Here is a 25413-nt window from a genome sequence, read left to right on the forward strand (position 1 = left end):
GCCACTGAAGCAGAGCACATAGAACTTCAACTCCTAGGCCAAGCAGGCTGCCTCACAGGGTTTCTTTGTAGGGCGATGGAAAAGTTTAGAATTCTAAACTCAGTAAATATACTAGAAACGGTTGAATTGTACCCTTTCAATAGATAAACAGTATGGTATGTGAATTATATCTCAATATGGTTATTATTTAAAAAAATGAAAAATAAATCTTCAAATAATCAGTAACTGAGTAAGACATTTGAGAACACTGAGGTTCAGAGAGATTCAGTGATTTGCTTAAAGGTGGCTGCTAGAGCCAAGATTTAAATGAGCTCGTGCGCTCTGGGACCAAAAACCTCACTTCACAGTATGCTGTATAGCGACATTGCCTATTTAATGTTTGTTCTACTTTCCCTACCTCTTTTCCCTTAGTATATCATGAATAAGTCCTTTCAAGGGGAGGAGGAGGACAAATTTGTGAGGTAGAGTGACTATCCTCAGCAGGAACACAATGACAAAGGTTGAGGGGCATTGGGAGGGGGCAATTCTCTCAGCTGGGACCTGTGTCTTCTCGTGCGTGACTGTGCAGGAACGTTCCGTGCATTGAGGTCCTTTGTATTCACTATATTGTGTTCTTTCCCTTATTAACTCAATAAAAAAGTTTTGGCTGTCTACAATATGCTGGCACTTTCTCTTGTAATTTAAGAGAAATTGTGAGTGCCTACCACCTCCTTCCTCTTAGAAATTCCAAGAGAACTCAGCCTGAACCTGTTGATAACTGTGCTTGAACCAGCAATTCACGGTCTTGAGCTCTGTGTATTATGACCAGTTCTCTAAACTTGAGTGGGATGAATCTTTCTAAGTATTCTTTTAAAAAGGCTTCCAGTAAAGAGACTATTTAAAACTGTCAAATGGTAATTTTTTCTTAATTTTGGGGGATAAGGATAGATTGGTTATTTTAGCATTTGCATCACTTCTTATGGAAATGCTGTGGCTTTAGCACCATTAGCGTTGTTACATATAGTGTAGCCTGCTTGTACGTGTGTATAAAAGGGACTCAATATACAGCAGTGTCTATCTATCTGTCTAATCTATCTGTCTATCTACTTATCTATCTATCATCTATATCTATTGTCGACGAAAATAATCCGTAACCAATCTATAAATGAAAATTTGGGTGAGTTTATTCTGAGCTAAAATGTGAGGATTATAACCCGGGAGAGTCTTTCCACAAAGGAACAGAGCACTCCAAAGAAGTGGGGGTATACAGGGTGGTTATATACCCTCAAAGAGGATGTTCACATATGATTGAAATGTCCCTTTTACAATAGTCATGAGGCTGCTCTGTCGGCACAGCGATTGATGGAAACAGCAGATAGGTCTGCTGTCTCGGTGAACGCAGCAGGGTGGCAGGTCTGTTGCCTCGAGCTGAGTGGTCACAGGTGAGCGCTGCAATCAGTTCCCAGCCTACGGAAAGATGCTTAATCTTTAAGGAGATGCCAACGTTGGGAGGGGGAGTTGCACCTTTATCTTAAGGCCATTTGTTCTTGCCATAGTAAATGTTTTAAAGCAGATATACAATGCGTGCTCAATAGCCACAATCAGGCCCTTTTGGAAAAAAACAAAGTCAGGCCGAATTAGGTTTATACCAAATGGCTTCCTCATATACTCCAATATATCCTATTGTGTGCCATTTTTATTTGTCACTATCTATCATTCTTTAAAGCTTATAAACGCTTCTACCTATTAACACGGTTAATAGGATGATAAAATCATACAACCGATGGTATCTTAGAAATGCACCAGATTAGTTCTTTTGTATCACAGTCAGGGAATCTGCGGCTCAGAGTTTGCTGTGAGCATCTGCCCTCTCGGGCATTTATTGTCCCCATTCACCTTTATTTTTAAAATTGCAGCAACATGGTATTATAAAGGTGTTTGTGATGAGTGCTTCCAGATTTTCTACCAAGAGAAGCTTAGGTGAGGAAACTGGATAGATGTGGCGGATTGATGTTACATTTTTGTGTGTGTGCATTATAAGATTTCGAGAAAACATCAGTTGTGAATATCAAACAAAGGGGTGGGACTAAAACTCCCCAAACAGCCTTCTTGCTGTCTCCATTAGAATTTACTTTGTCGTAAGTTGTGTTCATTAAGAGTTGTTCTTAGTCAATCTTACTGCCATCTCCCAGATTTATTTTATTGTGTTTTCCCATTACAAAAGTAATGTACATGTTCATTACAGGAAAATTAGATAAGCAAAAAGAAAATTATATAGAACTTTGATGATCCCACACCATTATAGGCATCCACTTCTACTTCTTGTTTCATACATTTTTAGTATATGTACATATATTTTTTACAAAAATGGGATTATATTGTAAATTGTTTTTTTAATTTAAATTTTGAGAATCTTTCCATGATAATAGGTATATACATATATATATTTTTTTTAGATTGGCACCTGAACTAACATCTGTTGCCAATCTTTCTTTTTCTTCTCCCCAAGCCAGCGAGTACATAGTTGTATATTCTAGTTGTGCTATGTGGGACACTGCCTCAGCGTGGCTTGATGAACTGTGCTGGGTCTGTGCCCAGGATCCGAACTGGTGAAACTCTGGGCCGCTGAAGTGGGGTGCGCAAACTTAACCACTTGGCCATGGGGCCAGCCTGATAATAGGTATATTTATTGCCTGCTGGGTTTTTTGTCTGTTTGATTTTGTATTAGGAAAATGCCCCCAAGGGAGCTCCAACCTTCACTGGACACTGTGTGAGCAGTATTCTCTATTCAGCAGATATTGATTAAGCACCTGCTGTGTGCTGTGCCTGGCCCGAGTTGGATACAATGCTGAACAGGACAGATGTAGTCCATAGACTCTAGTGGGCAACACAAACAATGCACAAGTAAACATAAAATAACAGTTGGTTAGGTGAGGATATACGAAGTCAGTAAGAAGGCAGCTGCAGTGGGGCGTCAGAAGGCACCGGCTTTACCATGAGTGGTCAGGAGAAGCCTCTGAGGAGGTGGCGCTACACAGACAGGAGGAGGACATGAGGTTCCCAGTCGTGTGACGAGCTTCAGGCAGAAGCACTGCATTGCCAAGGCCAAGTGGTGGAGAGAACTTCGTCCCTCAAGTTCGATCAGGGAAAAAGCACATGGACTGAAAGAGTGATTTGAGGGGCTCTCCTGTGTGTTCATTTTATGGATTTTGGCAAAATCATTTTGATTATGTCAACCTTGACAATAGAGAGTGGATGGCAGGGAAGTGTCCTCCCAGGGCTGAGACGGGACAGAAGCAGTGCTAGAACTGGGAACTCAGTCCAGGCCGTTCCCACTGCTGGTTAGAAACTCAACCTTGTTCAGATGGATTCTGCCATTTGAACCCCTCATCGTGAAATAGTGCAGAAAGAGTGGGTACGGCAGAGTCTGGCCTAGGTTTGAACCTCAGCTACATACTAGTGTAATCTCGGGCAAATTATTTATCTTTTTGAATCTCAGCTTTCTCATTTATAAAGTGACGATAATGCTTCCTGCCTCCTGGGGCCGTTGTGAAGATTCAAGAAGACAAGGTGGGTAAGCAGCTTGCCCAGTGCTGGCACAGAGCAGGCGCTCCAGAAATTCTCACCAAATCCATCACAGCATTTAGCTTGAGATTAAGTCTGTTTATGATCTATTAAATAGGCTTTATATGCATTTTGCTCCTGAGGTTATTGAGGTTATAGGAAGAAAGTTAACACTCTTACATGAATATGCTTGGAGATAGAGGGTATTTTTAATTTTCATGGTATTTTAAAGCTGAACAGTTGTATGTTTTAGAAGCCAAGACCCTCCCTCACAGAGAGCTCGCAAAGAGCTCCCGTCCACGTTTCTGCTTGGCTCAAAAGCACTCCTGCCCTGCTTTTGCAGCTTCGGTCCTATCGAATGTTCCCTCCTGAATCTAGTCTCTTTTTTCTAAACAGTATACTTTTGAGTCAAGAAAAACCATGGTAATGCAGAGCACATCTGAAAGCACAGGAGAGCTTGCCAAAGGTGCTGAGCACCCTCAGCGGCCGGACACTCTCACCCTCCGGGGTCTCGATCCCTGGTGGCCTCTGCCAGCACACGGAGCAGGAGAGCCCACAGGCAAGGTGTGCTGTGCCTCCAGGCTCACGTCGTCACCTCGTGAAAAGCATAGGTACTTTTCTTCTGGAAAGTGAGAGAGCATATATAGTACATTCATTTGTTGTTCATTCTTGTCCTTTTTTACATTTTAATCAGAGATTCAAGCTATGAATCTTCCCCCTTAAAAAAATCATCCTCCCCTTTAAAACAATTGATTTAGTTATAGGAAATATAGAATAATCCCTGTTCACAGGAAATAACTGTGGCTTGAACAAATAATGTAAACAAAGGAGATTCCCCTTTTCTGGTACTGGTACTTCAGTAAGAACACCTTGCACTCCTTTCCTCATTCACCCAAAGCCCCTCTGCTCTATTTTAGGGAGGGGGGGGACTACCATTTAAGGGACATTTGTTGCTCCCAGCCGACCAGAGTCACTAGCACCTACTTCTGCGCTTCTCTCCTCATATACAGACACACATGGAGAACACGAAGCATAGAGAACATCAACATTTTGAGAGATGAGGAGAGGAAGGAGAGCCTCGAGGAGAAGGGGATGGAAATGGGATGCAGGGGAGGAGACAGTGAGGTCTCAATATTTTTGAGAGTCAAAGAGAGAGGGTCTGGAGAAAGACAGCATGGTGGGAGAGGCAGTCCTGGCAAACAGGGAGAAAGTCCAGAGAGGGCAAGACAGCAGGAAAGGAGGAGAAATAAAACACAGGAAAGCGAGTTAGACATGCACTTGGTTTGATGTTGAGTAATGGACACGGCTTGCACCGGGCTGTCCCTTGTCTGAGGAGTCTCGTAGCTTCAACGCAGGTTATCTGCGGTGCTGAAATGAAATGCTGCCTGTGTGGTTAACCATTATTCATATTTCTCCAATTGCTCTAATCCTTAACTCTTTAAAGGTTTGATTCTGAGCAGCTCCCTACAGCAGAAATTATCTTCAAGATGCCTCATTAGGTCAGTACTATCTTGATCTTGTCCCTTGAGTTCAAAGTTTCTTGCTCCTTCAATACAAGATAGAGTTCAGATTCCTTAGCCTGGAATCTAAGGGCTTCCCAGATCCATCTCTGCTCATCGCCCATGTCACCCCAGCAGAAGTCAGCTGCTCCCACAAGGCCAGGCTGCTCTTTCTCCTGCGACTTTGGTGCCGTCCCCTCCTTTCTGGGATCTGCTTCTTCTCTACGTTCCTTCTTTGGGGTCTTGCCCAAAACTCACCTCTTTCATGTTCTCTGATCATTCCAGCCTATGGCAATCTTTTTCTCCACTGAAATCTTACAACATCCATGGTTTGTACCATTAATTTGGCACTTACCCACATATGACATTGCCCTTTTTTTGCTAGTGCCAACTGAATTGTGGCTCCTTGAGGGCAAAGTCAGGTCTTAGCTGTCTTATAAGATAGTACTCAGCAAAGTATCCTGTCAGATGTCGAGAATCCAAAGGGGGACCTCGGGCACATCTGTAAATGATCTCAGCCTCAAATCGTTCATCCATAAAATGGAAATAATGCTAGTTCCCTACTAGGGTGAGAGTTAAGGGAGATTATGAATACAAAAGAAATTTGCGCAGTACCAGCACAGAGAAATGGATTCTAAAATGCTAATTTTTCCAGTAATAATAGTTGTTAGTTATTAATTTAACAATAGATTAACATTTTATTTGCCATCATTATAATTATAATCCCTATTATTTGATCAATTCAGAAAAGAGAAAGTAATTTAAGAGCTTGTTTTTTCTTTTGAATTCCAGAATTTAACTTCTTTGTCCTTTCTTTAGATTTCATGTGCATTCTCTAGCTGGTCAATTGATGGTCATTTGGCAGGCTTTGACAAAGTCTATTTTGTATGCTGGAGATGCCTATACCAAATCACCTGTCAGAAATTTTAGCAAAAGTTGTGATCCAATTTATCTACTGTATTGATAAGCTCTTTTACTTCATCAAAGTGGAAAAATAACCTAATCCAGTTATTAGGTAACAGCCAGATTACCTAATAGATCACTGATAGGCTCCTGTAATTTGGGATATCTAAGGTAACTTCAGGTACAGCTCGATCAAGAGTCGAATGACGTTGTGGCTCTCTTTTTCTCTTTGCAGTTGGCCTCATCTCTTTCCTTTGCAGATGGGCTTCTCCATTCAGCCAGGGAAGACATCTCCTGCAGCTCCAATTTTACTGCTTCAGCCGAAGTCCTATGACCTCACTGCTGTAGCTTGGGCATTGTGGACTAATCACTATAATCTCACTGGCCGCATCTGAGTCACATGCCCATTCTTGTTATTTTGTGGGCTGGGGACGGCTCCACCTGAACCACAAGGACCAAGAATGAGGAAGTGGTGATATCTCAAAGGAAAATCAGGATGCTTTTACCAGTTGAAGGCGGATTGGATACCCAACAGGCCTAAACTCCAGGTGTTCACACATCCACCTTGCTACCCAGGTAGCCATTTATATTTCTACTCAGTAGCAACTTCTCTTCACTGTTTGGAATATGGGAAGAGTCTTATTCAGAGTTCTTGGCCTAGCCAGGTTCTGGTTAGTGTTTGGCATTTTGTCAATGAAACCAGGTACAAAAAGACCTTTTCCTGAGTCTCTGTTTCCCACTCTGCCTCTTCACAGAGGCCGGGTGGGGAGGAGTCCAGGGATTATTATAGCCAGGGTGGAAGAGAAGATGACCCTGACGTGGGCTTTAGAAGCAAGAGCGTCTGAGCTCTGCTTTCCCCCACGCAGACTGCTGGGCCTGTCTCTTCCCATTGTTCTGAGAAAGCAAGAGTTCTATGGTTTCCATGGCAACCACCAGCTTGGGCCATTTAACCAGCAGTGACTTCATTTCCCAGGTCAGGGCTGGCTGGGTCCTTGTCTCATATTCTGTTACACAGCCGGGGCCATCGCCACAGCTCCGTCAGGGAGTTTCCGCCTCAGTTGAATGCTGGTCAGACTTTCCCACCATTGCCCACTCCACGAGCCTTCTCTGGCCTGGACCTCATACCATTTCTTCTTCCCAAAGACCACGATTGCCTGAGGTGAGGCTCTCTCCCCTCCTGTACCTGTGAATACAGGTCAGACATATTACAATCTCTTGATGTGCTGTGAGAGGGTCTTCATGCTGACACCCTGTGCATTCTCGTCATTACTTTCTTACATAGCTTTTGTGTTCTGCTCCTCTTTCTAACTATAGTGTTTTCCTCAAGATTGGGAAATCAGGTAGCCTTCTTTCTCTCCCCAGTTAAAAAAACTCACCCTGAAGCGTTGCTTCTTCATATTTGGCAAAAAACACAAAAAGCATCACTTGTCGTAGGTCTTTATTACTTAAATCTGGCTTCTGATGTCGTGTTCCATTTGCCCATGGAAACGCAGGCTACTCCATGTAGCCGTAGAAATGGTGAGCACAGAGTAGATCTAATATTTTTGCTGTGTTAACAGCCAGTTCTGATACAAGTAATCATACTAATCCTGCAGTTTTCTAAATCAGTGGTCAAAGTCAACCCAGCTTCCACTAGTTGTTTTATTTTATTAGATATGTCTCTGTGTTTAACCTGAACTCCGCCTCGATGAAGAGAATGTTCTTTGCCCTTTCTTGCTTTACCTTCTGTAGGGACATGAATTGTATTGGCCCTACCTAAAGCAGGTGCCCAGCAATTGCTGATCAAGTTGATGGCAGCTCGGCTGTTCACATGGCGCCTTAGTTTCTCTATAAATAGCATATCTCTCTCACACACACACACGCACACATAGCACATATTTCTTTGGAAGAAAATGGTGAGGACAGTTCATAGTATGGCTTGAATCTTATTTTTCTTATTTTATTAATTTTAAGTGTACAACTCAGTAGATTTTAGTATATTCACAAAGTTGGCCACTATGGAATTTCAGAAAATTTCCATTACCCTCCAAAGAAACTTTGCAACCACTATCAGTCGTTCCCATTTCTCAGTCCCCTTACCCTCTGGAATCACTAATTTACTTTCTGTCTCTATGGCTTTGTCTATTCTGGACAGTTCATAGAAACGGAATCATACAATATGCAGCTTTTGTGTCTGGCTTCTTTCACTTAGCATAATGTTTTCAAGGTTTGTCCATGCATTAGCACGTATCAATACTTCAGTCCTTTTATAGCTGAATAATATTCCACTGTACGGATGTACTAGATTTTACTTATCCATTCATCAGTTGATAGATATTTGGATTGATTCAACTGTTCGGCTATTATGAATAATGCTGCCATGAATGTTCATGTACAAGTTTGTATGTGAACATATATTTTTAATTCTCTTGGGCATATACCTAGGAGTGGAATTGCCGGGTCATATGGTAGCTCTATGTTTAACTTTTTGAGGAATTGCCAATTTGTTTTCCAATATGCTGCATGATTTTCACTTCCAATCTATGAGGGTTCCAATTTCTTTGAATCCTTGCCAACACTTGTTATTATGTATCTTTTGATTATCATCATCCTAGTAGGCGTGAAGTGATATCTCATTGTGATTTTGATTTGCCTTTTCCTATAGATTAATGGCATTGAACATCTTTTCATGTGCTTATTGGCCATTTGCTTATCTTCTTTGGCTAAATGTCTATTCAAATATTTGCCCATTTTTAAATTGGGTTATTTCTTTTTTTTAACTTTGTTCATTGTGTCTTTTTAAAAATAAACTTTACTTTTTAGAACAGTTTTAGATCTCTAGAAAAATTGTGAAGACGGTTCAAAGAGTTTCTATATACACCATACCGAGTTTCCTCTATTATCAACATCTTCACTAGGATGGTATATTTGTCACAACTAATGATAACACATTAGATTTAGTTGTCACGTCTCCTTAGGGTCCTCTTGTCTGTGACAGTTTCTCAGACATTCCTTGCTTTTGATGATCTTGACAGTTTTGAGGAATATTGGTCAAGTATTTTGCAGAATGTCCTTCTATTGGGATTTTCTGACATTTTTCTCATGGTTGGACTGGCATTACGTGTCTTGGAGTGGAAGGCCACAGAGGTAAAGCGCCATTTTCAGCACACACCATTGACAAGGCTTATCACTGTTGATGATGACCTTGATCACCTGGCTGAGGCAGTGTTTGTGCCGTTCCTTTCATCTCCCTTTCTGTACTGTACTTTTTGCAAGAAAGTCACAATGCACAGCCCACATCTAAGAAGTAAGGAGTTATGTGCTTCCTCTTGAAGGCAGAATATATACATAAATTATTTGGAATTTTTCTGCATGCAACATTTGTCTCTTCTTCCTCATTTATTTATCTATTCATATTCTTATGGACTCATGGATATTTATTTCATATTTTGGTTTATAATCCAATACGACTTTATTTGTCTTCTTGCTCAAACTGTTCCAGCTTAGACCATTGGGAGCTCTTTCATGCTTCTAAGTCCCTCTGATTTATCTCCATTACTGTGTGTGTACTTCTGAGCACTTCCTTACTTTCTGCCACTATAAGGTGCTCCAGGCTCATCTTGTGTGTTTCTCGCATCAGTCCTAGAATCAGCCATTTCTCTGAGGAGCCCTGTTCCTTTTACTGATACCACTGAAGAATCATATTAGAAACAAAGATCCGGGTTCCTGGGTTATGTTTATCTTATTGCTGAATTGTAAGACTTCTTTATATATTCAATATACTATTCCATAAGCATATATATGATTTACAAATATTTGATCCCACTCGTGTTGTCTTTTCATTTTCTTTATAGTGTCCTTTGAAACACAAAACCTTGAATTTTCGATGAAGTCTAATCTATTTTTTATTTTGTCAGTTGTGCTTTTTGGTGTTATATCTAAGAAACAATTGCCTAATTGAAGATGATGAAGATTTATGCCCATGTTTTCTTCTAAGAGTTTTATAGCTTTAGAGCTTTTACATTTAGGTCTTTGATTCATTTTGTGTTAATTTCTGTATTTTGTATTTTGTGAGGCAATAGTCCAGTTTTATTATTTTGCATATGGGTATCCAGTTGTCCCAGCAGCATTTGTTGAAAAAATTATTCTTTTCCCACTAAATTTCATGACATGCTTGTTGAAAATACAGGGTTTATTTCTGGATGTGCAATTCTATTCCATTGATCTATATGCCTGTCATGCAGCCAGTACCCCACTGTCTTGATTACGTTAGTTTTGTCATGGCTTGAATCTTGCAGTCATATAATTAACACAATGCATTTAGTAGTCCTTTCAGTGAGCTGCACGGGGCTGTCCAGGTGACCGCACTCAGAGCTGTCCAGATTTTTACTGTGCTTCAAATTGGACTGGAACCTTTACTCATTTGGCACAGTAGGAAGGTACACTGGGACTGTGAAATTCCTTTAGGGTATAATGACACGGTGTGACGTTGGCCGGAGCTGTAAACTGAGCAGCTCTAAGTAGATACAGACAAGGCCACCAGCAGGATAAAGGGAGGGTGCTTTGGTTAGAAGGTGTAGAATTCATGCTTAGTTTGCTGTTTCGGAGAAGCTCTTAGAGATGCTCTCCCCAGAAGCATAGCCCAAGGGGCTGCAGGAAAGGCCACCTTTTTTTAAGCCACTCTGCCTTCCAAGTCACTCCTGCTTGGCTCTCTGCTCCCAGGATCTCCCAGCCAACTCCGTGAGGTCTTCCATGGGTCTAAAGTGGCTGGATGCTTTTGGTGTCCATAGACACAAGTCCATTTTAAAGGGATGCTTCACAGACACTCTTTAGACAGAATGCTTATGCCATGTTGTGTATCCGAAAACAAACGGTCTTTCAGATGTGATGAATCATTGTCTCCTTGGCCCAAATTTTCATTGACATTGAATTGTACACTTAATCGGTACTTTTGAATCAATTTCCAGAGGCTGAGTGTGGGACTAGCATAAGTGAGAAACTCCTGGGGGGCCATAGTTTTTGGGGGAGTCCCCACTTTATTTATTTAATTTTTTTGGTGAGGAAGATTCGCCCTGAGCTAACATTCATTGGCAATCTTCCCTTTTTTTTTTTTGGGCTTGAGAGAGATTAGCCTTGAGCTAACATCTGTGCCAACCTTCCTCTGCTTTGTATGTGGGATGCCTCCACAGCATGGCTGATGAGCAGAGTAGGTCTGCACCCGGGATCTGAACTGGTGAACCTGGGCCACCAAAGCAGAGCACACAGAACTTTAACCACTAAGCCACACGGCTGGCTCTGGGAGTCCCCACATTTTTGTGGTTTTTACCTCTGGGAACCCTCCCAGGTTTTCATGGTGAAGGCCTGAATGTGAATGGTCTAAATACACCAAATAAAGACAGATTGTCAGTGTGGATTAAAAAAATAAGACCTAACTATAAGAACCTATTTTATATATATTAAGATTATGATAGTTAACAACCTTGTGAAATTACAGTTGTACATTATTATTAGTCATGTTGTAGGTATACCACTTCACCCTTAGTGCCCTCCCCTCACCCCCCCTTTCCCCTGGTAACCACCGATCAGTTCTCTTTGTCTATATGTTAACTACCACCCATGAGTGGAGTCATACAGAGTTTGTCTCTCTCTGTCTGGCTTATTTCACTCAACATAATACCCTCAAGGTCTATCCATGTTGTCATGAATGGGACGACTTTGTCCTTTTTTATGGCTGAGTAGTATTCCATTGTATATGTATATATATATATATATATATATATAATATACCATATCTTCTTTATCCAATCATCTGTTGCTGGGCACTTAGGTTGGTTCCATGTCTTGGCTATTGTGAATAATGCTGCGATGAACACAGGGGTGCATGGGACTTTTGGAATTGCTGATTTCAAGAACCTATTTTACATATAAAGACCCAGATTATAAGTAAAGGAATGGAGAAAGTTATACCATGCTAACATTAATCAAAGAAAGCTGGAGTATTACATCAATTTCAGACAAAGCCAACCTCTGAACAAGGAATATTATCAGGGATAAAATAAGGTGTTATATCAATATAATATATCATATGATATCAATATAATCAGGCGTTATCATAAATGGTTCAGTTCTCCAAGAAGACATAACAACCCTAAACACATAAGCACCTAACAACGAGCATCAAAATACAGGAGTCAGGAGGCTGGCCCAGTCGCGTAGCAGTTAAGTTCACGTGCTCTGCTTCAGCGGCCTGGGGTTCGCAGGTTCGGATCCCCGGCATGGACTTAGCACTGCTTGTCAAGGCACACTGTGGCACCCCACATAAAACAGAGGAAGATTGCCTAGCTCAGTGACAATCTTCCTCAGCAAAAAGAGGAGGATTGGCAACAGATGTTAGCTTAGGGCCAATCTTCCTCACAAAAATAAAAATAAAAATCCAGGAATCAAAAACTGATAGGACTGAAAGGAATAATAGACAAATCTGCTACTGTGGTTGGAGACTTCAACACCCCTCTGTCGGTAACTGATAGTTCAAGCGGGCAGTAAATCAGGAAGGAGATGGATAACCTAAGCAGCGCTGTCAATCATCTGGATCTAACTGGCATGTATAGAACACTCCAGCCAACAACAGCAGAATGCACATTCTTCTCAAGCTCACGTGGAACACGCACCATGCTTGACCACATTCCAGGCCATAAAACACATCTTAACAAATTTAAAACTATAGAAATAATACAAAGAATGTTCTCAGACCACAATGGAATCAAACTAGAAATCAATAACAGAAAGATAGCTGGATCATTCCCCAAATATTTGGAAATTAAACAACATACTCCTAAATAACCCATAAGTCAAAGAAGTCTCGAAGAAATCCAAAAATATTTCGAATTCTCCTTGAAAGCAATTACAAAGGAAAAGGTTAAAAAAATTGACCACACAAACAATAAAAGCTTTGACTGTCAAAAACCACCACAAAGAAAATGGAAAAGAAACAATAGGGGCTGGCCTGGTGGCCAAGTGGTTAAGTTCTGGCGCTCTGCTTCCATGGCCTGGGTTTCACCAGTTTGGATCCTGGGTGTGGACCAAGCACCGCTCATCAGGCCACGCTGAGGCGGTGTCCCACATAGCACAACCAGAAGGACCTACAACTAGAATATACAACTATGTACTGGGGGGCTTTGAGGAGAAGAAGAAGAAAAAAAAAGAGGAAGATTGGCAAAAGATATTAGCTCAGGGCCAATCTTCCTCACCAAAAAAGCATTAAAAAATAAAGGAAACAACAAGCTGGGAAAGATGTTTACAGCAAATATGGCAATATAAATAAAACATACAGATTTTTAAAAACCACTTAGACTTCAATAAGTAAATGGCATGAGCTAGCAGTTCACAAAAGAGCAAGGTCAAGAGTCATAAGCATTAGAAAACAGTTAACTCTACTAGAAAGAAAAGAAACATAGATTTGTCCCTATTAAGTTATTAAATATTAAAAAATGATACTATTCCAGTGAGCTAACAGTTCAGATTAGTGCACTTTACTGAATATATTCTAAAATTCATTTTTAAAAATTCTGTGCAATGTTGGTAGGAGTTTAGTAGGAAAGGCACTTTCAAATTTTGCTAGTGATAATTTAAATTGTTGTGACCTTTCAAGAAAGCAATATGGCTAGTTATCAAGAACAGTGATAATGCTCATATACCTTAACCCAGGATTTCCACTTCTAAAATACAACAACAATTTATACACAAAGACATCTTTTATATGAATGAAAACTTGGAGCATAAAAATCCACAATAGATTAATGTTTACATATATTATGAGAAATCTGGTGAGATTTTAAGAAGCTATCAAATATTGGTTTACCAAGTTTTTTAATGACAGAATATGTTTTGAGAATAAACAATATACAAAGTTATAAATACATTATAAACACAATTTTATATTTAAAATGCATAAAAAAAGAAAACAAGGAATTATAGCAAAATAATTATTGCTGCCATATTCCCTCTAGATAGTGGAGGTCATTTTTTTTTGTCATTGTTTTTGACTTCTTTATAATTTTTTGGTACATTCCATATTTTTCTAAGTGAATATTCAGAACTTTAATAATCAATAATAAAACCAATAAGTAAATAAAAAAATAAACCCCATGTTCCTGGAATCCTCTGTTTCTTGTCACTCCTCTTGCTGGACTCTTAAGCATCTTCCAAGAAGCAGGTCAAAGGTCCCCTCCTCTGTGAAACCCTCCTAGATTCTCACACAGAGTTAGTCACTCCCTCCTTTGTGTTTGTCAACTTTTTGCATGCAGCTCTGTCACTCAAGTGTCGCAGTGACTTATTTATTTGTCGCTCCCACTAGACTGAGGAGCAGGGGCCATGTCTTGTCATTTTGCCTCCCTACTTCCCAGAACAGCATCTGATACAAATTGATATTGAATTCATCATTATGACGATTATTGACTGGCTCAGTTCATTATCCCCCTGATTCTCTTGCTTGAGGTACATATCCTTCCATAGCTGGTGTTCCTGAGAGATCAGAGAACTGGGCCCTGAGAGCAAAGACACTTCTCAGCCCTGTCGAGGACTGACTTTCATTTTCCTGCTTATGGCAACATGATCCAAGATGCGAGTGTCATTTCTGTCTCTGGCAGAAGATACAGCATCATCTTCTGAAACAGAGTGAGTAGCTGGTGGGCGATAGTTCTGCCACGGCTGAACTCTGCTCTTTCTTTTCCGTGGTGAATGGATTAGACTGCCCTAAACAAAATCAGTTGAGAACTTCTAGGTGAAAACATCCTCACATCTTAGGTCTCTTTTCTAGCTCCTATAAGATCTGGTCCTGAGAGTGATGTTTCTCGAGTCAGGTCCGTAAGAGCAGAGGGGCCTAGATTTCTCCCTCCGTGAATGCCTAGTAAGGAACTTTCCCCCATGCCTTTATGCTAATGAGGTGGTTACACAACGCATTAGCCATGCTGGCAAAACGAGCCCCAAACTTTGATGATGCTCAAGGCTGCTTTTCCTCCTGAAAATGGAAACCAGGTAAAAAAACACGAGATAAAAGTATACACATCGCCGAACGACATGCGACAAAAGTGAAGGACCTTGAATACAAAAAGATGCTCTCTTATTCTACACAGACGTCCAGCCCAATGACAGTGGGTTCTTTCTTCCCTATGTGATGGTTAACTTTTGTGTCACCTTGGCCGGGCCACAGTCCTCAGATATCTGGTCAGACATTATTCTGGATGTTTCTGCGAAGGTATTTTTTAGTAAGATTACCATTTAAGTCAGCAGAGTTTAAATCAGCAAATTAACTCCTTAGTGTGGGTGGACCTCATCCGGTCAGATGAAGGCCTTAATAGAAAAAGACTGACTTCTCCAAGCAAGAAAGAATTCTGCCAGCAGGCTGCCTTTGGACTCAAGCTGCAGCTCCTCCGTGAGCGTCCTGCCTACAGGGTTTGGACTTGCCAAGCCTCCAAATCATGTGAGCCGATTCCTTAAAATAAATCTCTCTCTCTCTATATACACATCTTGTTGCTTCTGTTCCTCTGGAGAACCTGACTAACAGACGCTGCTACAGCTGAATTGTTAGATCAGGCGGTGCCTCTGTGGCATCCTACTGTGGGGAAAGAAATGTAATAAAGCTGCGTACAACCCTTTCGAGCTGTGGGTGGGAGCACAATCCTCAGTTATTCACAAGGACATCTAGCTCTTCAGGAATATTGAGTATTTTACCGTTAGCCTTCTTTCTGAAGATGAAGCCACTTTAACAGTATATTAGATCTGTGATTTTCCTCAGAGCCTCAAGCATGATGGCACGGGAAATGTTGACTATCCCCACTCTGGCTCCAGTTCATCGGTGACAGCCAGATATGCAATAGCCATTTCTTGGTAAGTCACCAGCACCATTGTGGTGACAAAGCATTAGAGAATGATTCTGTCTTACTTTCCAAGGCTTGTTTTAACAAATTACCATAAACTGTCTAAAACAACAGAAATCTTTTCTCTCATAGTTCTCAAGGCCAGAGGTCCAAACCAGCTTCACTGAGCCTAAATCAAGGTGTCAGCAGGGCCTGCTGCCTCCAGAGGCTGTGGGGGACAGCCTTATCTCTTCCAGCTTCTGGAGCTGCCGGCATTCCTCGACTTGTGACTGCATCCCTCTCATCTCTGCCTCCCTGACCACAGTAGCTGTCATTCCTCTTTAGTTGCCTTTAATTTGGAACAGTTTTTAAGTCTTCTCTTGACTATCATGACCTTGAGACTTTTGAAGATTGCAGGCTAGTCATAACATAGAATACCCCTCACTGTGGGTTTGTCTGATGCCGCCTCATGAGTAGACTCTGGCTGTGTTTCTCTGGCAGGGATATCACTGAGTGGTAGTGTGTGGCTCCCTGCAGTCTGTCAGTGCACACGTTTCACTTTGTCCCCTACGAGTGATGCTAACTGTGATCACCTGGTTAAGATTGCCAGGCTTATCCAATGTAAATTTACCTGTTTTCCTTAATAATCAGGAAGTATTTTGGGGGGTGGTACTTTGAGATTATGTAAATATTCCGTTCCTCATCAAACTTTCAATTTCCCCATTTACGTAAATTTTTATGTATTTATGTAACAAATTCCTGTGTTGTTTCATGGGTTTTAATTCACTACTCTCATTATTTATTTTGATGCTCTGATTGTCTCATATTTAGCCAGTGAGAGCCTCTTCACACTGGCTTCTGTTTCCTTTTAACATGTGCCCATCATTTTTCTGAGCACTTCCTTAGTTGTGGCAGAACACGATGTTCCAGGATCATCTTTTACTTTTCCCGTCTGAGCTCTGCAATCAGCTATTTTCCCAAGGATCCCTGATTCCTTTGGTGGGGACGGTATTTAGAAACCAAGACCTGGCATTAGGTGTGGTCATTTCCATCAGGTTGCTACTCCCAGGCCCTTTCAGGAGCCAGAGCTGGGGAATTTATATACTTGTACTTGTACAATTATATTTATTTGTTTATCCACATATATTGAAAACCATGTGTGCACATGCAGCAATATTTCCCATTCCAATCCAACAAAATAGGGTTCGTGATAATTTTCTCCTTTTCCATATTCGTAAGTCCCTTCTCTGATAGTGAAAAACTCGGACCCCACTAGCTATAATGTATATACTTATTTGATCAAGTCTCCTCACCCTGCTTAGGCTCTGACACCCTGCTCTGGGCCACCACAGCTCCTCTTTACACCTTCACCAAGCACCTACCTTCCTTGGCCCCTCATAATGACTTTTGGACTGAATTGGTCTGAAATAAAAGGGAAAGGAAATAAAAAAGGAGAGAAATTCTATTTAGCTAATTTTTTGGGTGTTTTTGGTGAGGAAGATTAGCCCTAAGCTAACATCTGCCACAAATCCTCCCCTTTTGGATGAGGAAGATTGGCGCTGAGCTAACATCTATGCCCATCTTCCTCTACTTTATATGTAGGATGCTGCCACAACATGGCTTGATACGTGGTGTGTACGTCTGCACCCAGGATCCAACCCTGCAAACTCCAGGCTGCTGAAGTGGAGCGCGTGAACTCAACCACTACACCACCAGGCCGGCCTCTCTATTCAGCTAATTTTTATTTAATGTGTAATACGGGCAAAGGGTTAGGCTAAGTGCTGTTTGGATACAAAGGAAAATAAGATGCAATGGAACTTATAGAGCCAGCAAATGGCTGGGCTAGGCTATACTGCAGTCACAGACGACTCCCCAGTCTCAGGGGCTTAAGACCACAAAGGCTTATTTCTCACTCACATTTTATGTCCTTCATGTCTCTGCTCTATGTCATCTTTATTCCAGGACACAGGCTAAAGGAACAGACTATTTCTTGGATGTGCTAATCTGGGGATGCTTTTCCAGTAGAGGAAAGAACAAGATGGTGGAACCACATCATGGGTCTTAAAGCTTCTGATTTGAAGTGGCCTATGTCATTTCTGCTTACATTTCACTGAACAAGCGCAAGTTAGAAGACCAAACTTGACATGATTGGGACAAAGAGGTAAAATCTTCCCACAATGAAAGGAAGCGAATATTTAGGAAAAATAATGCAACCACATAGGTCTGTGGAGGAAACAGACATGTATAGATTATGTACACACTTAACTACCAGGCAAGGTACGAAAGAGGAAAATGCAAACTCTATTTAATCCCACTTTGCAGTAAAATGGGTAGGAAAAATATGACAAACTGAAGGGTGTGGTCCTTACGCCGCCAAGAAATTTTGTGATCTTGAAGAGAGAGATTTCAGGTGAAGTGAGAAATAGACAAACACGACAATAGAGACTCTTGCCTGGGTAAGACAAACAGAGGAATAAGGAAAGCAGCACATTCTTGAAGACTTGGAGAAGGAACATAATATAACACGTGACATTCCTGAGGAGGTAGACGGTCAGGTGAATAATTAAGGTTTGCACTCTCCTTTTGCTCACAGCCCTAAAGGATTTTGTAAAGCCTTATCAGATTCATTTTCCAACAGTGGCATCCCACAGGGGCATTTCTTGGACTAATAATCCATTTGTAACAGGAGAAGAAGGAACCCACTATCAGCGGACTGGATATGTGGACAGACACAAAATTATATTTCAGATTTTTCTCAACTAATGGTTGAAAAATGGTATCTCAGTGTAATTTTAATTCATATTTCACTTATTATGAGTGAGGATGAGTATCTCTTATGTTTCCATGTCTCCATTTCCATTTCAGGGGGCTGTTTTTATTTATACCCTATGCCTATTTTTCTACTGGGTTTTGGGTCCCTCCCTCCCTTTCTTCCTTCCTTCCTTCTTTTCTTTCTTTTGCTGAGGAAGACTTGCTCTGAGCTGACATCCATGCCAATCTTCCTCTATTATTTGCTTTAGTATGTGGGCCGCCAGCACAGCACGGCCACTAATAGAACAGTGTAGGTCCACACCCAGGAATCAAACCAAGACCACCAAAGTGGAACGTGCTGAACTTAACCGCTAGGCCACCAGGGCTGATCTTGGGTCTTTTTCTAATTGGTTTCTAGGGAAGGTTAAGAAGGATTTTGTTGGTCAGGGCTGGGATGAGGAATTCTGCCAGAACTGTGCCAGGTACCAGGGACAGACGGACACAGTCCTTGGACCACGTAGCTCCCATTCTGTGGGAATGGCACTAGCCTACAACAAGCAAAAAGATTCCTCTTTTTCAAGTATTTGGGAAATAGCAACAGTTCAAGTCATGGGGCTTAGGGTTCATGGCGGACCTTGGCAGGACCACGGTCCCATCCTGGGCAAAGACAAATTCTTAGTGTCTTAGGTCAGGCTCCCTAGAAGCGGCCTCTGAGATGGTGGTTCTTTTTCAAGTGATTTTTTTCAGAGTCACCTCAGGAGATGATGAGCAAGAGAACCAGGACAGGTCAAAGGAGGAAAATTAAACAAGAATGTGGACTCCATGGGAGACTAGCTTCAGTCTGGCCCCCTGGGGAAGCTCTGGAGCATGAACTGCACCACAGAGCTGTCATCCCTCCACTGAGAGAGGCAACTTGCCCTTTGTACGTCAAGTCAGCAAGTCATTGGCTGAGGTCTGGGGAGGAATGGGGAGGGCAGCACTTCTAGGTCAAGATGTCCTTGGTTTGGCTGAGGGCAGTTCTCTGGAGAAGGGGGCAGCTGTGAACCATTAGCAGCCACCACTCACAGCAGCTGAGGGACAGGGGCACCTGGCCCTAAAGGGAATTTGGGTGGGACACCAACAGCTTCCATTATGTATCGTGGGATCCAGGGTTCCCCCAAGAATCCAGCAGTATCTGCCAGTGTATAAGTCCAACTATGTACTTGAATGTCCCTTAAAAATGTCCCCAAATAGCAAGCAAAAAGGTTTTCAACAAAAGCTAATGGATACAGCCCAGAAACATAATTGTGAAACTCATGAATCAGGGTTTGACTTGTGGTTCTGTAGTCTAGGATAATCACGTCATCCTGAGCGAGACACCCTGCTGGGAGCCAAGTGTTAGTTTATGAACATTTTGATTATTTTTGAGTCCCAGCTGCAAAATGCCAGAAGCTTGACTCGTCAAATACATCACTTACTTATGGGCGGTAATGGCTCCAATGATGGTGGCAGAGTTTAGCTCAAGCAAATATTTATAATTGACAACGAATGTGTGAGCAGGATGCTAATGAATGGATGTGCCAGTTATTTTCCCCTGCTACAAACATTAGCGCTTGTTTGGTTTCACTGTCAAACTGACACTATAGATTAGAAATGACAGAATGCTGGCAAAGAGCCACAGTGAAGAAGAATATCAAGAAAATTTGCAAATTATGTAACATTTGATACTTCTATTTCCAAATATAAATTGTCTGTGGGTGTTAATAGGAGGTTGTGGCTTAATTATAGGCCTAAATGGAAAATACTGAGATTTACAAAAACATTCATTTTAGAAGAGGAAGCCAAGCTGACGCCATCTTGGATTCAGGTGGGTAAAGTGGACTTTGAGACTAGATGTGTGCGTAAAACAAATCTTGTTCTTTCTAGTTATAAACATTAGTAGTCCGTTTTTGGCTGTAACATAGGATATGTCTTTGTATATACTTGCATATATTTGTTTGGCTTGTCGGTCACATTGGTCTTTGTACTCATGGTAGTCTTGGCTTGCGGTATTACCATCCATGAAGGTGGCCACTCTTTCCTTCAGAGTTGTGTTGGTGGCTTTATGTTGTAACGACTTTGTGTCTGAACCTATCAGCTGCTGAGTCTGTCTTGCCTGCAATGTCATGTGTTAGCTCTTAACGACAAGGCCCCAGTTGCCCAAGGATGCAGGTGTGCCCTCTGAGCAGGAGCGTCTCTCACAGCCGTGATGTGACAGACAGACCCAGAGCTTAGCCCGCGCCTTGCGGGGTACTTTGTCCTCCCAACATCTTGACCTGCTTCTTCTGTGGGTTGTCTCTTTGTACATCAGTGAGTCACAAAGCAGACAGTGAATGCCAGGGAAGCAGATGTGGTGACAGAGTGTGCATGGGGTGGCTTGGAAGAGTGACGCTCCGTGGAGTATTGTTTCTCCAACGAATCTGCCCTGTCCCCACTGGGCTGCCTTCATCTCCACAGCAGGACTTACCTTTAAGGCATTTTTAAACTCCCTTATCGAGGGTGAGGAGAGGGCAGAGGGGCCCAGCAGCCGTGTTCCCTGATGGGGTGAAGCAGCCTGTGTTCACAGCTTCTCCTAGAAGCGGAGCTGTGCAGGGCTGTGCGTGCCTCCCTGCGTCGGCTCTCTGACAGCAGTGCCGCTTTGCTTTGAGATAAGGGCACAGCCTCCTCCTTAGTCAGCTTGTGCGTTTCTCCAGGGACTCAGCACAACAGTGGGAGGTGACGCACATCACAGCAGCTCAAGGTCATTCAATGTGAACCTACTATGTGCCAGGCACGGTGCTAAGGGAAACACATGCACTATCCCATCAAATCCCTCCGGCCACCCAGAGTGGTACTAAGAGTAAGTGCTTTCATTACTCTTATTTTGCAGTCAGGAAAACGGAAGCTTGAAGAATTTAAATAAGTTTGCTGAGGTCACACAGTTAGCAACAGAGGACCTAGAATTTCTCCCCCAACTTTCTTGACATCAAAACCCAGGGTCTTAACCACTGGGCTAAGCTGCCTCAGGGCCTTGCTTGCATGTCCCGCAGCAGCCTGGCTCCGTGTCCTGGGTGTGCACAGCTCCGCTGACTTCCTGAATTTACAATTCCCTGGTGGCCTGTCCTGGGTAAGAGCACTTAAGAGTACGGCTTTTTAATAATTTGTAACCCTACCACTTGGAGTGACGTATTTATTCAGGTGAGTTTCTCTGATTACTTCAACTAAACAGAGGTGTCCTTGACCTTTCACACTGTCTTTTGCTCTGTAAATTCAGGCTGATGCCACATCCTGTCGGTTTCTCTTTCCCAGCTCCTCCAGTCAGCTCCTCAGCCCTCCGTATAGTCCTAGATGAGGCTCAGGTCAGGCTGATTCCTCAGCCTGCTCATCCCACACCTTTCACAGGTGCCAATGTCCGCGTGCGCCTAGAGTGATTCTCTCCACCCGTCCCGCAAATGTGCCATTCCACAGGGGACTCGATGGTCATTCTCCACGGAGGGGAAACCAGGGCCACCGGCTTTTGCTTTCTCCTCCGGTCACAAAGAGCATGCTGCTTTCCTTGCTCCTTTGTCTGTCCTGCCCAGGCCCACTTCTCAGCACTTGCCATGACTACCCTGCTCTAAGTCATTGCCTTGACTACTGTGATGACCTTTAACTGGTCGTTCTAGTTCTGTCTTATTCCCCTGTGTGAGTTATCTGTTGCTGTGTCACAAATTATCCCAAACATGATGACTTAACACAACAGACACACATCGTTATGCAGCTTCTGTGGGTCAGGAAACCGAGGGCAGCCGAGCTGACTGCTCTGGCTCAAATCCTGTATGAAGCTGCAGGCCGCCTGTCAGTCAGGGCTGCGGCTACCTTGAGCTCTGACTAGGCAGGAGGATCCACCTCCACCATCACTCACGTGGCTGCACAGGCTCCGGCTCCTCTTGGGCTTTGGACTGTGGGGCTCGGTTCCTTATCACATTGCGTGGACCCTCTCCAGAAGGCAGCGCACAATATGGCAGCTGGCTTCCCCCAGAAGGGGGGTGATCTGATAGAGAGAGAGGGAGGGGGAGAGAGAATGCCCAAGACAGAAGCCACACTCTTTTTGTAGCCTAGTCTCAGAAGTGACATCCCGTTACTTTGGTCATATTCTGTTCGCTGTAAGTGAGTCAATCAGTGCAGCCTATCCTCAAAGACAGGCACTGAAGCAGGGCAGGAATGCCAGAGGTGGGGATCATGGGGGTCATCCCAGAGCCTGCCCAACACACCCCCTATGGTCCACTCTCCACCCAGCTGCTAGAATTATAGATTCCAAAGACGTCATTTGAAAACATAAATCAGATCATGTGGCTCATCTGCTCAAAACCTCTCAACCGCTTCCCAGTGTCCAAACGCCTTACCATGAACCACAGGGCCCTTCAGGGCTCCGCCGTTTTTCTGACCTCTTTTCTTCTGCTCTCCCCTTTGCTTCCTCCACCCCTCCTCTACAGGCCTCCACTATTTCTGCCAAACCCACTCCCGTCTCCGGGCCTTGCACTGGCTGTTCCCTCGGCACTGGACTCTCCCCAGGATAACTCAGCCTTCCTTCGGAGACTCATTCCCTGGCCACCCTAACAAAAATGTTCCCCTGGTTACTTTCTATCCCCTCCTTTGCTTTAATGTTTTTCCGTGTCACGCATCGCTCACCTGGCCTGTTATCTGTAGTTACTGGTATATTTTCGGTATCATCCAGTAGGATATAAACCCCTTGAGGGCAGAGACTCGGTCTGTATCTGCCTGCGTCCTCAGTGCCTAGGACAATGCCTTACCATGCACAGCTGATGATATCGTGCGTCCCACTGGATTGAATCGTGTGCAAGCAATAAACAAAATCCTCATCCACCAAAATCCAAAGGAAAAACAAAATAATTTTCCAGCATCCTTACCCTGCGCTCCGTGCTCCATCTTCCGCCCTTGGAGCAGCAGTCCAGTCACCGCGGTTCACCCGCATCCGCACGGACTCTTCATCGTCGGGAGTAGCCTCGAAGCTCACTGAAACCCGCAGAGCCTCAGGGCACGCGTGCGGGAGGACTGCCTCAGTCTCCTTCGGTTCAGGGAGAGTGCAGCAGCCCTTTCCTCGGGCGCTCCCCGGCGAGGGGGGCCGGGCCCAGGGCCCGGAGCGGAGTCTGGGACCGCGGGCTGATGAAGACGTCCGTTGGGGCAGCGGGAACCGAGGTCAGTTTCGTAAGCGTTTCTCGCAAGCAGCATAACTTCAGTTCAAGCCTCCTGCACAGGGAGGCGGAAACCCAAGGCTGAGTGGTTGATGATGTTGTCTTTACTTCAGTAATAAAATATCACCTGTATTTTAGTGGGAGGTTTCTGACACAACTTTTAGTACGTGAGGCTCTTATCCTGGACTCCGTAACTCGTGAGGAAATGCTGGAGGCTAGTGCAGCAGCGGTGAAGGGGTGTGCTGTGTGATTTCTGTCACAGCGAGGCGAGAAAAGGATTTGTCCTCGTTGCGTACAGAAGGGCACTTGCTTCGTGCACACTGCCGCTGAGAAGTCCACAGACCGGAGGGGCGTCTCTACTGCTCTAGTTTCATGGGATTTTTCCTCCTTTAGAACATTAGAATCTCTTACATAATCCATGCACTATTTTTATTGAGCAGTGAGTGCATATAGAAGAGACCTTTAGAACAATCTCTGTGGAATATTCGTGTCAGCATCTTTATCTTCTGTGTGGCATGGTGGATTTTTAACGCCTTTTTTTTTAAACTTCTCTTTCCTCTTGAAGTAATACACATTAGAAAACAGTTGCTTCGGGGCTGGCTCTGTGGCCGAGTGGTTAAGTTTGCGCGCTCCGCTGCAGTGGCCCAGGGTTTGGATCCTGGGCGCAGAGATGGCACCGCTCATCAGGCCACGTTGAGGCGGCGCCCCACATCCCACAACTAGAAGGACCTGCAACTACGATATACAACTATGGGGGGGGGGGCGGTTTGGAGGTAGGGCTTTGGAAAGATAAAGCAAAGCAGAGGGAAAAAAAAAAAAAAAGATTGGCAACAGTTGTTAGCTCAGGTGCCAATCTTTGGGAAAAAAAAAGAAAACAGTTGCTTCTACTACCTGGAAATCAATTAAAACAGAGAATACGAACTTGTCAGTCTCTATTTTCTCACCTTTAGAAGGGGGCTGATGTTCCCACTCTAGATGGTCACCATGAAGGTTAAACGAGGTAACACAGCTGCTGTAAGCTCAGAGTTTTACAAAGAGCAGCCCTTCCATAAACTGTTCTCATCATTGTTGTAATTTTATTGTTATAAGGAGAAGGAAGAAAATGAAGAGCTCAACTCAGCCTTAACTACAATTTAAGGGAGAAGTAGTTCCAAAGACATGAATAGCCAAAGAGAAAGCTAGCTGGTGGTGATTTTGTATCAATTTGTACAATTTTCAGATTCAACCCAGTAAGGTATCATTGCTCTCCTTATATTATTCAGTAGTTAAATATGGTATTCTTAAGGGCAATTAATTTTTGTTTTACTTTTAAAAAATAGGTTATGCATTTCCATGGCTCAAAATTCAAAGGGCACAAAGGGTGTACACTGATAAGTCTGCCATCCTCCACCCCCCAGGTCCCTGCTCCGAGACAACCGGCACTACTAATTTCTTAGTAGCCTAGTTAAATACAAAGACTTCAAGCACGTAGTACTTTTGCCTCTTCCTTTTTTTAGTTAGCAAATTATATCAACAGCAATGCTCATTTTTTTTGTGATTGTATAGAATTCTTTGTATGGATGGCCATAATTTATGTTTTCCGTCTATGAACATCGGGTTGTTTCAGTCCTTTGCTATCGTGGACAATGTTGCAGTGAATAATCTTGTGCGTATGTCATTTCTCACAAATGCTAGTGTACCTGAAGGAGAAAA

The 25413-nt window shown here is 43.0% G+C and overlaps 1 long non-coding RNA gene across 1 annotated transcript in view; it reads left to right on the forward strand.

The window, feature by feature from the left end:
- Positions 1-6917: 6917 nt before the first annotated feature.
- LOC139082273 (uncharacterized) overlaps positions 6918-25413 on the forward strand; it is a 33509-nt gene continuing 15013 nt past the window's right edge. Inside the window, exon 1 of the long non-coding RNA XR_011538106.1 lies at positions 6918-7104. This is a non-coding gene — a long non-coding RNA (uncharacterized lncRNA). The remainder of the gene's footprint in view (positions 7105-25413) is intronic.

The sequence above is a fragment of the Equus przewalskii genome, chromosome 3, assembly GCF_037783145.1.
Source record: "Equus przewalskii isolate Varuska chromosome 3, EquPr2, whole genome shotgun sequence".
NCBI lineage: Eukaryota > Metazoa > Chordata > Mammalia > Perissodactyla > Equidae > Equus > Equus przewalskii.